The following is a 13,619-nucleotide window of genomic DNA, read 5'->3' as shown; positions in this document are numbered from 1 at the left end:
GCGCCTCAGATCCAGAATTAATACCCTGCTGCTGCTGCTGCTTCTCCACTGACCGCCAAGGAACCGAGCTGGTTATTAACAAGCCAAGCATCTGTTGAGATATTTACAGCGTTCACAAGCGAGGCGGGTCCGTTGAAAACCAGGCGCTTCTGAGAAGAGGGAGAGAAGATTTTACAACTGACCAGACAATGGGGACCCCAACACGAAAAAAAGTGTTGCTTTAAACATTACGGTTATTCTGCAGTCCTCCCACCTTTATCAAGACGACGCATCTTTTTTCTTTTCTTCAGGACTGACTGCTCAGAGTACTTTAGCCCTGTCTGAGTAACAAGTGTTACTTGCCTAGTTGATAAGCGGGTAGCAATGGGAAACGAATCTGCCTTTGGGAAACCGAAAGACCCAGTTGCTTTCGTGTTATCCTATCTCGGTAAACATCTGCAACCCGGTTGTTCGGCAGGTCACCCCGGCACACTTTCAGTAGGAGACGAGGGTGCGGAAACAATCCTTCTCTAACTTAAAAATGCTTGTATGTGTTTTAAACTCCAGTGGGTGCAACTCAGCGTTTAAGAGTGGGGGCAAAAGGGTGGGAGGGCATAATGTATTTACGTTTGTTCTGTCACCAGTTGGAGTTCGGTGAATTAAACCAATTCTGGCTAACGTTAAGAAACACTGGTTGTAAATAAAAAGCACGCTTTGCCCCGTACCCCTGTTCAATGGCAAAATTCCAACTCGATTTAATGGACCTGGGTTGCATCTATTATCACTCCCCCTAGGTTTTGCAAAGCAGACCTTAGCGGCTGTTCCTGAGCTCATATTATATCCTGGCTATAGGCTGGTGTGTGCCAGTAAACCCCTTGGCCGGATTGCAATGTGTGCTTATTGTTGGGTCGCGTGTCCCTCATTAAAGCCAAGTACAGAGAAGGCCTTTCATGTGGCTTTTATTTCAGCTTGTTAAGGGAGGGGGGGAGAGAGGGAAGCTAGAAGAAGATAAACCTTCAGCTGTATGATAATGAGATCTTGCCACCTTTATGCCAGCCCTTGTCCAGAAGGTTTATGCTGCCCTTCACCTGGAAAAAACTGAAATAACCAATTGAAGCGTTATGTTGGAAAACATTTTCCTTGAGACGTGTGTGTCTTTTCTTTAGTATACTGTACCTAACTAATTCTCGAGCAGTCTTTAGGAAGTTTTGATGTGAATCAGAAAACAAAATTTGTGGATTTCTTCCACCTTTCAAAAGGTAATGGGGGGGGGGGTTATAACAAAATGTGCGCGCGCCATAGAAGGAAGCAATTTTTGTGCGGAAGGGCCACTCCTACTAAAAATCTTAAGAAAACAGAGTGCATTTAAATTAATGTACTGACAAGTGGATGAGTAGAATTTGTGCATGCCAACTATCTAATGGGTGGGGCGGGGAGAGGGGCTCCCATGCTTTGTAATGGATGGAAATGCTGCTGACCTTGGAAAGGGGGCTAACGAGTTTAAGCATTTGCGAATTGCTGGCCGTCTCTTGGTTTAACGTTTAACACACACACACACACACACACACACACTTCAAGCATCCTGTTTCTTCTTCCAAATATCCGCAGTATGAAAGCGAAGGTATACTCCAGGTTGGTGGGAACATCTATTTGGAACATTAGCACGCACCGCTGTAACACCACTGGTCTCCTTGGAAGAATGGGTCCCCTCCTGTACTATCCGGACCTGTATGGGTGCAAGATTTGAGCGATCTCTGGCACGGATCCATTAACAACACAGATATATATAGAGACTCCATTCCTCTTTCAATCCGCAGCTGATAGAAAGTATTTTCGTGCATTTTTGCACTTTCTTTTTTATTTTTTATCCCAATCTCTTGCTTTTACTTGAGTTACCTCTTTATTGCATCCTCTGCCATCCTTCAGTCCATCGTCACAGCAACCTTGCGAGTTTGTTGTGAGGTAGGTGAGCGACGAGTGGCACAGGCCCAGGGTCACCCAGTGAACGTCAAGGCGAGCGGAGATCTGGTCACTCTGGGGAGGTTCTGGCCCAGTCCCCTCACATGGGCTCTCTGCACTTGTCGCCCCTCGAGACAGCTGCCAAGCACATTTCCTCGGAAGTCAGAGGGGTCTGGCTGACAGTTGCTTCCAAGTAAGCAGCTCGGGGCCGCCGCTTGCTGCCTTGGGTGAGGTTCCCGAGGAGGCAGAAGAACTGGGCAATGCTGCAGAGGTGCCCCGCTCCGCTCCTGCCCAGCCAGGATCCCCCGCTTCGCTAGCGACGGCGTCAACTGTCAAAATCAAATCTGATGCTAATAGCTTCTGTACGGAAAAAAATGGGAGGCCAGATAACATCAGTGCTTGATAAATGGTAATGAGTGCCTAACCTAGGGGGAACAGAAGGGCGGTGGCGCGCTTCCATTCACGATTGAAAGGCTAGCTGGGTTCTGCGGGCTCTAGCAGATGTTAGTATGTGTGTGTTTTGATTTTTGACTTGTATTGGAGGTTTATTAGGCTAACCAGAGCCACCCCACGCATGGCCACTTGGCCCAGGCACCATCTGGCACAAGCCGGGAGGCGCGCAGGAGCAGGGCATCGCATTGGTGCTGGAGTTCCACAGGCAGCATCTACCATATGGACTCGCTCTATTCTTCTGGGCTAATGTAGGTTAAAGCAAGACAAGCGGCTCTCTTCTTCTTTTTACAACTTCGCCAAGCCCCACTGCAATCGTCCCAACCTGCGCCTTCCCTCGCAGATAGAATTTCACCTTTAATCTGCACGCGTCCAGCATCAACTTCCCTTCCATGGACCATCAAAACATGATGATGTGGGCGGGGAAGCTTCCAGCCCCCTGAAACCTAGGCCTCAAGCTAGCACTGGTTTTAATTCCAGACCTTTTTGGTGTCTCCACCGCCCCTCCCTCCTCCCCGCCAGTCAGAGAACGACTCCTCTAATGACACACATTGCCCAATAGCATCCCGCTTCCTGGAGGCTTGGAACAGATGTGAGATCTTCTTGAAAGTCTGAGGGTATTATATTGTTGTGATTGTAGCTATTAGAGAGGCTGCAGTAAAATAATAAACACTGACTATAAGAGGCCATCTGTTTTGTGTTGACCAAACAAAAAGTACAGATAAAAAGTTGCAGCAGGTAACATCAGGCAAGTGGATCGAAAAGTTTGCAGAGGGCAGGCTCGAAGGACAGTGGCATGTCATTCTTGGTTCTTTGCCTGCCCTGTAGCCAACTCTTGGGGAGCGCTCCTGAGGGTGTGCTCTCTCTCTCACTTAGGTAGGGCATGAAGGTGAGTTTACTATACAAGATCCTGTAAAATAACCCAGGATATGGCTTCTGGATCTACATATGGTAATTGGTAACAGAGAAAAAACCAGGTCTGTCATCCCATTAAAAGATCCACCATGATATAGTTTAGTCACCCATTTGAGCAATTAATTAATCCTGCATGACATTACATACAAATACAACAATAGTTCTGAATAACAAAGTAGGAGTCAAGTTGCACCTTTAAGACCAACAACGTTTTATTCAGAATGTAAGCTTTTGTGAATGAAAAAGAAAAATGCATAGGCTAGCTTCCTATTTGCTTTTGTGGGGGGTCCCAACAAGAAATGTCTTGAAAGAGGCACTGCTTCTGGTCTGACAGAGGAGAGGGAATGCCTCTTACAGTATGATGGCTGACACCTGAGAAACTTGTATAACCACCACCACCATGAATTATTTCTTTTAAAAATCTGCTGCCTAGTTGGGTACCTTTTAATAACCAAAATGATTTTAATTGATTAATCCTGTGAATTAATTGGCTACACATTAGAGCCTTAATTAGAGCTTTCCTAAACAACTAATGAAAGAATAATCATACTACCATTAAACTACCTTGATTTTTAGCATTACAGCATGGTTAAAATGGGCTTCTTGTTTCTATGATATTTACAGTGGTTCAATAGAAACCCATTCTAAGCAGAGTTCCTGCCTTCTCAGTCCATTGATGCTGGTTGAAACCTGTAACTGTAATACTTTAGAAAAAAGGTATTGATCTGGACTAGGTTTATCAGAGGTTGTTGTTGTTTTGATCTTGTAAATGCACACTTGTATTCCAATGGCTTGCATGCTCTCAAAGCTAGGGTTTAATAATAATAATAATAATTTATTTATATCCCACCCTCCCCGCCAAAGCGGGCTCAGGGCGGCTAACAACATTTTCATAAAATTATACAGAGTTTAAAATCGCATTAGCTTTAAAACATTCCAGTTAACCAAGTACTAAACAGATTTCCAGGTGCTAATTCAATTTATAGATGATAATAGCGAAAGTCACCCAACAGCGGTCTCTCAGCCAGCAAAGGCCATCCTGAAAAGGGTGGTCTTGCAAGCCCTGAGGAACTGGTCAAGGCACCGCAGGGCTCACACTTCTTCCGGGAGCTGGTTCCATAGGTGTGGAGCTGCGATGGAGAAGGCCCGTATACAGGTGTTTTGAAGTTTGGCCTCCTTTGGTCCAGGGATAGTCAGCTGGTTCTTCCCTGCTGACCTCAGTGTTCTCTGGGGTTCGTATGGAGAGAGACGGTCCCTCAGGTAGGCAGGTCCTTGGCCATATAGGGCTTTAAAGGTAATAACCAGCACTTTGTAACGAACCCAGTAGGTAACTGGCAACCAGTGCAGTTCGTGTAGCCCTGACTGTATGTGCTCCCACTTCAGGAGCCCTAATATCAGCCTAGCTGCCGCGTTCTGCACCAGCTGCAACCTCCGGGTTCGGCACAGAGGCAGCCCCATGTAGAGGGCATTACAGTAATCCAATCTTGAGGTGACCATTGCATGGATCATTGTTGCTAGTTCCCGGCGCTCCAGCTTCAGGTGGAAAAACGCCGACTTGGCAGTGGCTGCTATCTGGGTCTCCATTGATAATGAAGGCTCCAGTAGGACTCCCAAGCTCTTGACCCGGTGCGCCGCTTTCAAAGGCACACCGTCAAAAACTGGGAGAGGTATTTCCCTCCCCAGGGTGCCGTGTCCCACGCAAAGGACCTCTGTCTTCGTCGGGTTCAGCTTCAGCCCACTCAGCCTAAGCCAAATTGCCACGGCCTGCAATGTCAGGTCCAAATTCCCTGGAACGCAGTCAGGCCGACCATCCATTAGCAGATAGAGCTGGGTGTCGTCTGCATAGCCCATACCTCCGGGCAATCTGGGCAAGGGGGCGCATATAGATATTAAATAGCATCGGGGAGAGAACTGCGCCCTGCGGCACCCCACAATTAAGTGTGTGCCTCTGGGACAGCTCACCCCCGATTGCCATCCTTTGTCCCCGACCCTTGAGGAAGGAGGAAAGTCATTGTAGGGCTAGCCCCCCAACCCCTATGTTGGCCCAACCCCTATGTCGGCCCAACCCCTATGTCAGCAAGGATTGTTAAAGGGTGACAAGGATTTAAAAAATTTTCATGTTTGTCAGAATCTAATTTATCATATTTACACTTTGGAATCATGTGTAATAGCAGGAAATAATAGTTTCCATAAACATAATAGTTTAACTTTTAAATAATAATTACAATGTACATAACTTGGGCTTTGTTTTGTTTGCAAATGTTAAAAATGCAAAATGGCCTGGTTTTTAAGACCCTGGGTGAAAGTTCTGTGATTCATTATTAAACAGGTGTTCATTATTAAAACTGGCAGCTATGGATGGAGGTTGATTCTAGTTGCATGAATGTTTCCCCTCCCATGTGATTTCTTTGCAATTTCATACCTTAAAATATTTTAACATTTAGATTTAAAGGAATGGTTTGCAGTTTTCAGAAGGGCTGGTTTCACTGAATTTGTAATGTGAATTACTGGCATTTCTGAAGCAGGGAAGTAACCAATGAGTTACTGATTACCTAATCCTTAACAGAAACATAGTAGCCAAGCCCTCTTCAAATCAGTAGCATTTATCTATGTGTTTGGTTTAGGTGTTTATCTATGTGACATTCTTATGCATCCTACTTTGAATATCGCTTAAGGATATGTCAGCTGAGGTTTCAATTCTACTCTCTGTTACACTGTGTGCACTCAATGGAACTTTGTTTATATTCATTTAACACATTTTTAATTTGTATTTTTAGCAAAACAGGCTTCTGATTCATATCACAGTTTTCTGATTCATATCACAGTTTTCTAAAAGAACAAAATAACCATTTTAAGTATAACATTAAAAAATCAAGTATAACATTTAGCCTCTAGTACTAAACAAAAATACTGAAAGCAACAAATCACCTAAAATAATGCAATGAGGATAACAGTTCCAATAAAAACAATTTAAATAAGCAAAAACAAAATACTAAACAATACTAAAAGAACAGGCCCCTGAGTAATTAACAGTGCAGTCCTAAACAGAGTCACTCCAATGGTCTTAGGTTGACGTTACTCTGTGTTTGATTGCACTGCTAGTAGAAGATGTCAACAAGGAGGATGGGATAGCAACAACAATGACAAAAAACACAATACTACTGTTTCTTTCAGGCTCAGGCAAATTGACTTCAATGGGATACAAGCAGTCAAACAGTGTGCATGCCTCTAAAGACTGCATATCTTTTAAGTTTGTTGAAAAAAAAAAGAATGTGCTCATGTCACGTGCATGCAAAAGGAAACAACATGGGCCCCACAAGGTCATGTTGTCAGGTCAGGGCTTGTTTGTTTGTTTGTTTCACTGTCTGATGAGATGACCTGTGCTCTCAGTGCAGTAAGGAAATGGGGTGTCTAAACTGATGCTGTTTATTATTATTTTCATGTGGAAAATGAAAACAAGGTCTATTGCTCTCTTGGTGCTTGATTGCAGCAGATCAGGAGACTTTGAACACAATCCGGACAACTATTTTATTGGACATGCCCATCAGCTTTGATAGGCCTAGTGTAACTCTTCCCCTGGAACACAGCACTGTACTGTGATTCCGAAAGCTCTTTGTGCTGCCATGTGGCATAGAGTGATGGGTGCCATGCAAGAAGCAATCAGAGCACCACTCTGCATGTAGTGCTAGTTAAGAGCATACTCAGAATTTTGATTTGGGTCATATTCAGGTAAATCTGTTCTTTAATTTTAAAAATTAATTCCTTTTATTGTACTTGTTTGGGTTATTTGTACAGAATAAGTGTGGTGTTTGGTTACGTTATTTCAAAGGAAAACATTCTTCTGGCTGTAACTTTTATTGTTTTCCAACCAGCCAGGATGGAATTCCTGGCCTTTGAACCTCTCAGTCTGGGAATCCTCCCAGCCCAATTTCAGTCAAAACCTCCCCATTTTAGAGGCAACTAAAATTCTGTCCTCTTAGGGCCTAAGGAAGCATGTCAGTGATTGGAGCCTTCAGTTGGGAGTGGGTCCCTTTTGAAACAAAACTGTAGCATGTAATGAAAGGAGCCAAAGCCTCCTCCTCGGCCTGATCTCACTATAGTTGGCTGATTGTGACACTGAGATCCCTTCCTGGATGACTTCCGCCATCACAGCCTGCCTGGAAGAAGTACGCTGGTAAGAGATACAGCAGCATGGCAAAACCTTCACCTCTGCCATTATCTCTCCACCCCAGTCTCCAGTTTTTTTCTGTTTGGTAGCCAGTGTAGACTCCATTAATAAACCAGCTCACACAAAAAGGGCTTGTGCTTATGGTGAATCAGAAAGCCCTGCCCAAGCCACTGCAGAAAGCCCTGCCCAAGCCACTGAAGTGGAGCTGGGACATTAAAAGGTGGTGTCACCAGTTGCAAAACTGCTCAGAAACACCCACTATGACCAATACTCCCGCTAAGCTGCTGAATCTTATGAGCAAAAATTCTACTTTGTGAGCTACTGGCATTAAAGTTGTAAGCTACTGCATAAATTGGTTTGCTCTGGAGCCATTTTTCCTGAGCTAAGACAAAGATGAGTGAGCCAGAAGCTAAAATATTGTGAGCTAGCTCACACTAACTCAGCTTAGAGCAGGGGTGTCAAAGATGCAGTTCAGGGGCCGAATCAGGCCCCCAGAGGGCTCCTATCAGGCCCATGTGCAGCTGGCTGTCATATGCTTCCTTCTCCCTCTCTCTTGCTTCCTTCTGCATAACAGCTTGCTTTGCCAGGCTTGCTTGATTGCACAGGAGCTACAGAGCAAAACCTCTATTTTCTCCATTGGCTGAGGCTCCTCCCTTGGGGAGGAAGGGGGGAGGAATAGTTTGCTTTGCCAGGCTCTCTCAATCGCACAGCAGAGATACTGAGCCAAGCCTCCCTTCTGTTGACTGAGGCTCCCCACAGTCCCTGGGTAAGGAAGGAAAGAGCCAGAGCTTCCTTTGTCCAGTTCCCTGGATCCCATGGGAGAAATACAAAGAAAGCACCTTTAAGTAAGTAAGTAAGTAAGTAAATTTTTATTTATACCCCACCCTCCCCGCCAAGGCAGGCTCAGGGCGGCTTACAGGACATGATACGAAATCATGATATTATAATAACAGATAAAATCAATAACAATATAAGTACAAATATAAATTAATTTTTAAAAGTTAAAACAATACAGCGGTGCTTCAGTCTCTATTTATCCGGCAGCGTAATATTTATTCTGGTTACATCTTAAAGGCTTCTTGGAAAAGGGCAGTTTTGCAGGCTCTGCGGAACTGATTGAGGTCCCGCAGGGCCCGCACCTCCTCTGGCAGCTGATTCCACCATTGAGGGGCTTTTATAGAGAAGGCCAGCTCCCTGGTTGTTTTAAGTTTGGCCTCCTTAGGCCCAGGGATTTCCAAGAGATTTTGTGAACTGGAGCGCAGTGCTCTCTGGGGAACATATGGAGAGAGACGGTCCCTGAGGTAGGCAGGTTCTCGGCCATATAGGGCTTTATAGGTAATAACCAGCACCTTGTAACGAACCCGGTATACAATTGGCAGCCAGTGCAGTTCCCGCAGCCTAGGCCACACGTGTTCCCACCGAGGTAGTCCCACTAGTAGCCTGGCTGCTGCATTCTGCGCTAGCAGCAGTTTCCGCGTTCGGTACAGGGGCAGCCCCATGTAGAGGGCATTACAGTAGTCCAATCTCAAGGTGGCCGTCACATGGATCACTGTTGCCAGGTTGCTTCGCTCCAAGAAGGGGGCCAACTGCCTCGCCCGTCTAAGATGAAAAAAGGCGGATTTGGCAGTGGCCGCTATCTGGGCCTCCATTGTCAAGGAGGACTCCAGTAGCACTCCCAAGCTCCTGACTTCCTGCACTGGTACCAGTGGCATCCCGTCAAAAGCTGGGAGGGGAATCCCCCCTTCCGGGGCGCTGAGGCCTAGGCAAAGGACCTGTGTCTTCGCTGGATTCAATTTCAACCCGCTCAGCTTGATCCAATCAGCAACGGCTTGCAATGCCCGGTCCAGATCTATAGGGGCATCAGCGGCTTGGCTTCCCATCAATAGATAGAGCTGGGTGTCGTCAGCATACTGGTGACAACCCAGCCCATGTCCCCGGGCAATCTGGGCAAGGGGGCGCATAAAGATGTTAAATAGCATTGGAGAGAGAACCGCCCCCTGAGGCACTCCACAATTAAGTGGGTGTCTCTGAGACAGCTGTCCCCCAATCACCACCCTTTGTCCCCAACCTTCAAGGAAAGAGGAAAGCCACTGTAAGGCTAACCCCTGAATCCCTGCGTCGGCGAGGTGGTGGGTCAGCAGCTGGTGATCGACCACATCGAACGCCGCCGATAGATCCAGCAACAGCAATACCGCCACACTGCCTCGATCCAGATGTCGCCGGAGATCATCCATGAGGGCGACCAACACCCTCTCTGTCCCGTGGCCTGGGCGGAAGCTGGACTGAAAAGGATCTAAGGTGGAAGCGTCATCCAGAAAACTCTGCAGCTGCAACGCCACAGCCCTCTCTATTACTTTGCCCAAAAAGGGCAAATTTGAGACGGGCCGGTAATGCGCCAATTCGGCCAGATCTGATGTGACTTTTTTCAAGAGAGGACGGACCACTGTCTCCTTCAGAGGAGTTGGAAAGAAACCCTCTGAAAGAGATCTATTTATGATTCCCGTATAGGACATCTTAACTCCTCCTGGCAAGCTTTAATTAACCAGGAGGGGCCAGGGGTCCAGATCGCAGGTTGTTGGGCGTGCAGCCGAGAGGATTCTGTCAACTTCCTCCAAGCTGAGGGGTCGAAACGATCCAGGATCAAACCAGAAGGCAGTCACGGAGCCTCGAGTCCACTTACTGACTTTAAGACAAATGAGTGCTAATGTTTTGAACATGTTTAAAGTTTTTTAAAAAATATATTTGTGTTTGTGTTCTTTTAAAAAATTATATCTCTGCTACCTAATCTTAAATAGGTACACACATGGCCCGGCCTGACATTACCCGGCCCCTCAAGGTCTCATTAGTGTCAGATCCGGCCCTCATAACAAATGAGTTCAACACTCCTGGCTTAGACTCTTAGAGGGTACACTGACTGTGACTCTCCTGTTCAGCAATCACACTGTCAGTTCCTTTTGGGGCTGTATTATGCCCCTAACAGGCACTCATTTGTTGAGTCCTGCCCTCTTCTCTCCCGTTTCCTCTCCCCCTTGCTGACTCATGCCATGTGAAACAGAAACAGGACCAGCAAAACATTCATGAATATACAGAGGACTAACAACTTCTCACTGTTGCTAAATGCCATTAACTTTCCTGTTTAAATGTTATTACAATAACTGTATTAATAAATGGCATCTATTCAGGTGGGATTTTGATTTTCTTCTATCCAAAAGCACACCTTTACTAATTGTTAAGTTCTCTGGATTATCAAAAGCAAATAAAAGTCAGAAAACATTACAATGGGCAGCAGTACATGGTTTGGAATAACAGAAATGAGATAAAATTTGTTCATGCCATTTGGGATCGATCCACCCACTCTGCTTAGTGATCTGAAAGCTTCCTCCAGCCCAAGGAGGCTTCCTCCAAATTAAGAGGCTCTTTCCTTGGCAAAAAAGTTACTTAAATTGGAGGAAGCCTCCTTAGGCTCAAACTTATTTACTATAGTGGGTGGATCCTCTTCAGTGTTTACCTGAGAAAAACTAATAAACACTTTTGCTATTGGCTACATTTCCTCAGTTACTATAGACAATGCATGGAAGAGATCCAGGAGTTTCAGACCATTACAGAATGATTGACTGGTATATGTCCAGGCCACTTTTGCATGCACTCTTTTCTAGGAAGGCAAGACAGCACTGCAGTAAGAACAAGCAACTGTGCTCTAGGAAACTTAGATGCTTCCAGTCATGTCAGGAGTGGACTAGACAGCTGCAGTTGAACATATCTCCTGATTGTTGCTACTCTAAACTTGCTAGTACTATCAGGATCTATGAAGTAGAATTTTGTAAAGGTAGTCCCCTGTGCAAGCACCAGTCGTTTCCAACTCTGGGGTGATGTCACATCACGACGTTTTCATGGGAGACTTTTTATGGGGTGGTTTGCCATTTCCTTCCCCAGTCATCTACACTTTCCCCCCAGCAAGCTGGGTACTCATTTTACCGACCTCATAAGGATGGAAGGCTGAGTGAACCTTGAGCTGGCTACCTGAACCCAGCTTCTGCTGGGATCTAACTCAGGTCCTGAGCAGAGAGCTCGGATTGCAGTACTGCAGCTTTATCACCCTTTCTACTGAGGCATAAAAGCAGAGCACCAATCCCATTAGGCCTGTAGCTACAGTGGAGGCTGGGAGGAGCCAGGCCCATCCTTTCAACTCCCCCTTCCAACTATATGACCCCTTAATCGGAGGGCCTCCAATCTGTACATTAATCTGTCAACAATGCCTTTCTTCTGGTGCCTGATGAACCAGTCAGTTAGGATACAGAACCAAGGTTTAGCAGAAACTTTTTTGCATACTGGGACACACCCCCTGAGGTAGCCAATCCTCCAAGAGCTTACAGTAGACCCTGTAATAAGAGCCCTGTAAGCTCTTGGAAAATTGGCTACATCAGGGGTGTGTGGTCTACCATGCAAAGGAGTTCTTGCTACCCCCCCCCCAAAAAAAAGCCCAGAGAAGAACACAAACCGGACATCATAAGTAGCAACTTTCAGAAAGCAACTTGTGGCAGAACATTTGGGCCTACCAGTATTGCTGACTTAAAAGTTATCATTTTTGGACAAAGGAATTTCAAGGGGTGACTCCAGTGAGAAACTGCTAAATTGATTGTGGCTTGATTGTGTTAACTAGGAATTTAACAGAGCTAAAACCTTTCTCAGTCTCTGTGGGAATTCCCAGTATTATTTAACTAGGTTAACTGGTTATCAACAGTTACAACTATTGTGAATGGTCATTTTGCTTATCTTGTATACTTTCAGGTTTTGTATAGAAATATCACGACCCTCTGCTTTGTTGTGACATCGTAAGCCATGCATCATAAAGTTTTTCTCTCTCTGTTGTGCATATGTTCTGTCGTGTTTCAGTTCATGCATCTGATGAAATTAGCTCTAGCCCACAAAAGATAATACTTCAATAAAGTTGTAAAGTACCGAAAGACTTATTTGTTTTTGCTGTTACAAGGTATTTGGTTGTAAAGGATTCCCTTTTAATTCTGAATATGGTGCACTCAGCTAGTAATAGGTTGTTTTCGCACTCACCTCCAGCCGGCGCGACCCCCCTCTTCACCGCGCAGGATCTGCGCGGATTTCGCACTAAATGCCGCGGAGCAGCCTTTTGCGTCGGAAACTCCCGTCGCAAAAGCCGCTCAAACGTAAACCGCCAAAAAGCAGTTCCCGTTTGAGCGGCTTTTGCGACGGGAGTTTCCGGCGCAAAAGGCTGCTCCGTGGCATTTAGTGCGAAATCCGCGCAGATCCTGCGCGGTGAAGAGGGGGGTCGCGCCGGCTGGAGGTGAGTGCGAAAACGACCATAGATTCTTGATACAGTTTCTAATATTTCCAGTTTAAAAACACGCCCCCCCAAAAAGAACCCCCACTGAAATAGCAGAGCTAGAAAGACTTTGGACTGAAATTTCTCAAGATGAGCTGCCAGAGCAGTGGTATCAGGCTTCATGGGCCAGTTTTATGCTTCAAATATTCAGTTGTCTCAAATGCAAATGCAAAAGAAATTTCTGCGATAATTTTAACAGTGTATAACCTGGGAACTTTTGAGGGAACACAATCAGATCTGTAGCTACCACCCTATTAAATCAAAGTAATTAGAATTCAATGGTTAAATCCACATGCTTCATTAGAAGCATGTGGGGATTGGATAAACATATGGAGCAGGTGGGGATTGGATAAACATATGGAGCAGAAGTCCATCCGTGGCAATTAGCCACAAAGTATAGATGGAACTCTCTGTCTGGGGCAAGTGATGCTCTGAGTTCTTGGTGCTTGGGGGGTGGGCAACAGTGAGAGGGCTTCTAGTGTCCTGGCCCCACTGATGGACCTCCTGATGGCACATGTTTTTTTAAATTAAAATAAACTTTATTGAGATTTAATATTCGTTACATCTAAAGCTATGAGATGGAAGTTTTAAACCGCTTACACCACACAATTTCAGATCCCCTAAAAGGGAAGATCTTTGTCTGTATACATACATGACAAGCTTACTAATAACAATAACCAGTACAAACCGGAAAACAAATAGAACAGTTAGAACAATTAAATTCATTGTCATCATTAAACCAATTGCACAGTTGATTTAGTTAAAGGAAAGCAAGATTACAGTTAAATGTAT

The sequence above is a fragment of the Heteronotia binoei genome, chromosome 21 (assembly GCF_032191835.1).
Source record: "Heteronotia binoei isolate CCM8104 ecotype False Entrance Well chromosome 21, APGP_CSIRO_Hbin_v1, whole genome shotgun sequence".
NCBI classification, from domain to species: domain Eukaryota; kingdom Metazoa; phylum Chordata; class Lepidosauria; order Squamata; family Gekkonidae; genus Heteronotia; species Heteronotia binoei.
This window is presented reverse-complemented; position numbering follows the sequence as displayed.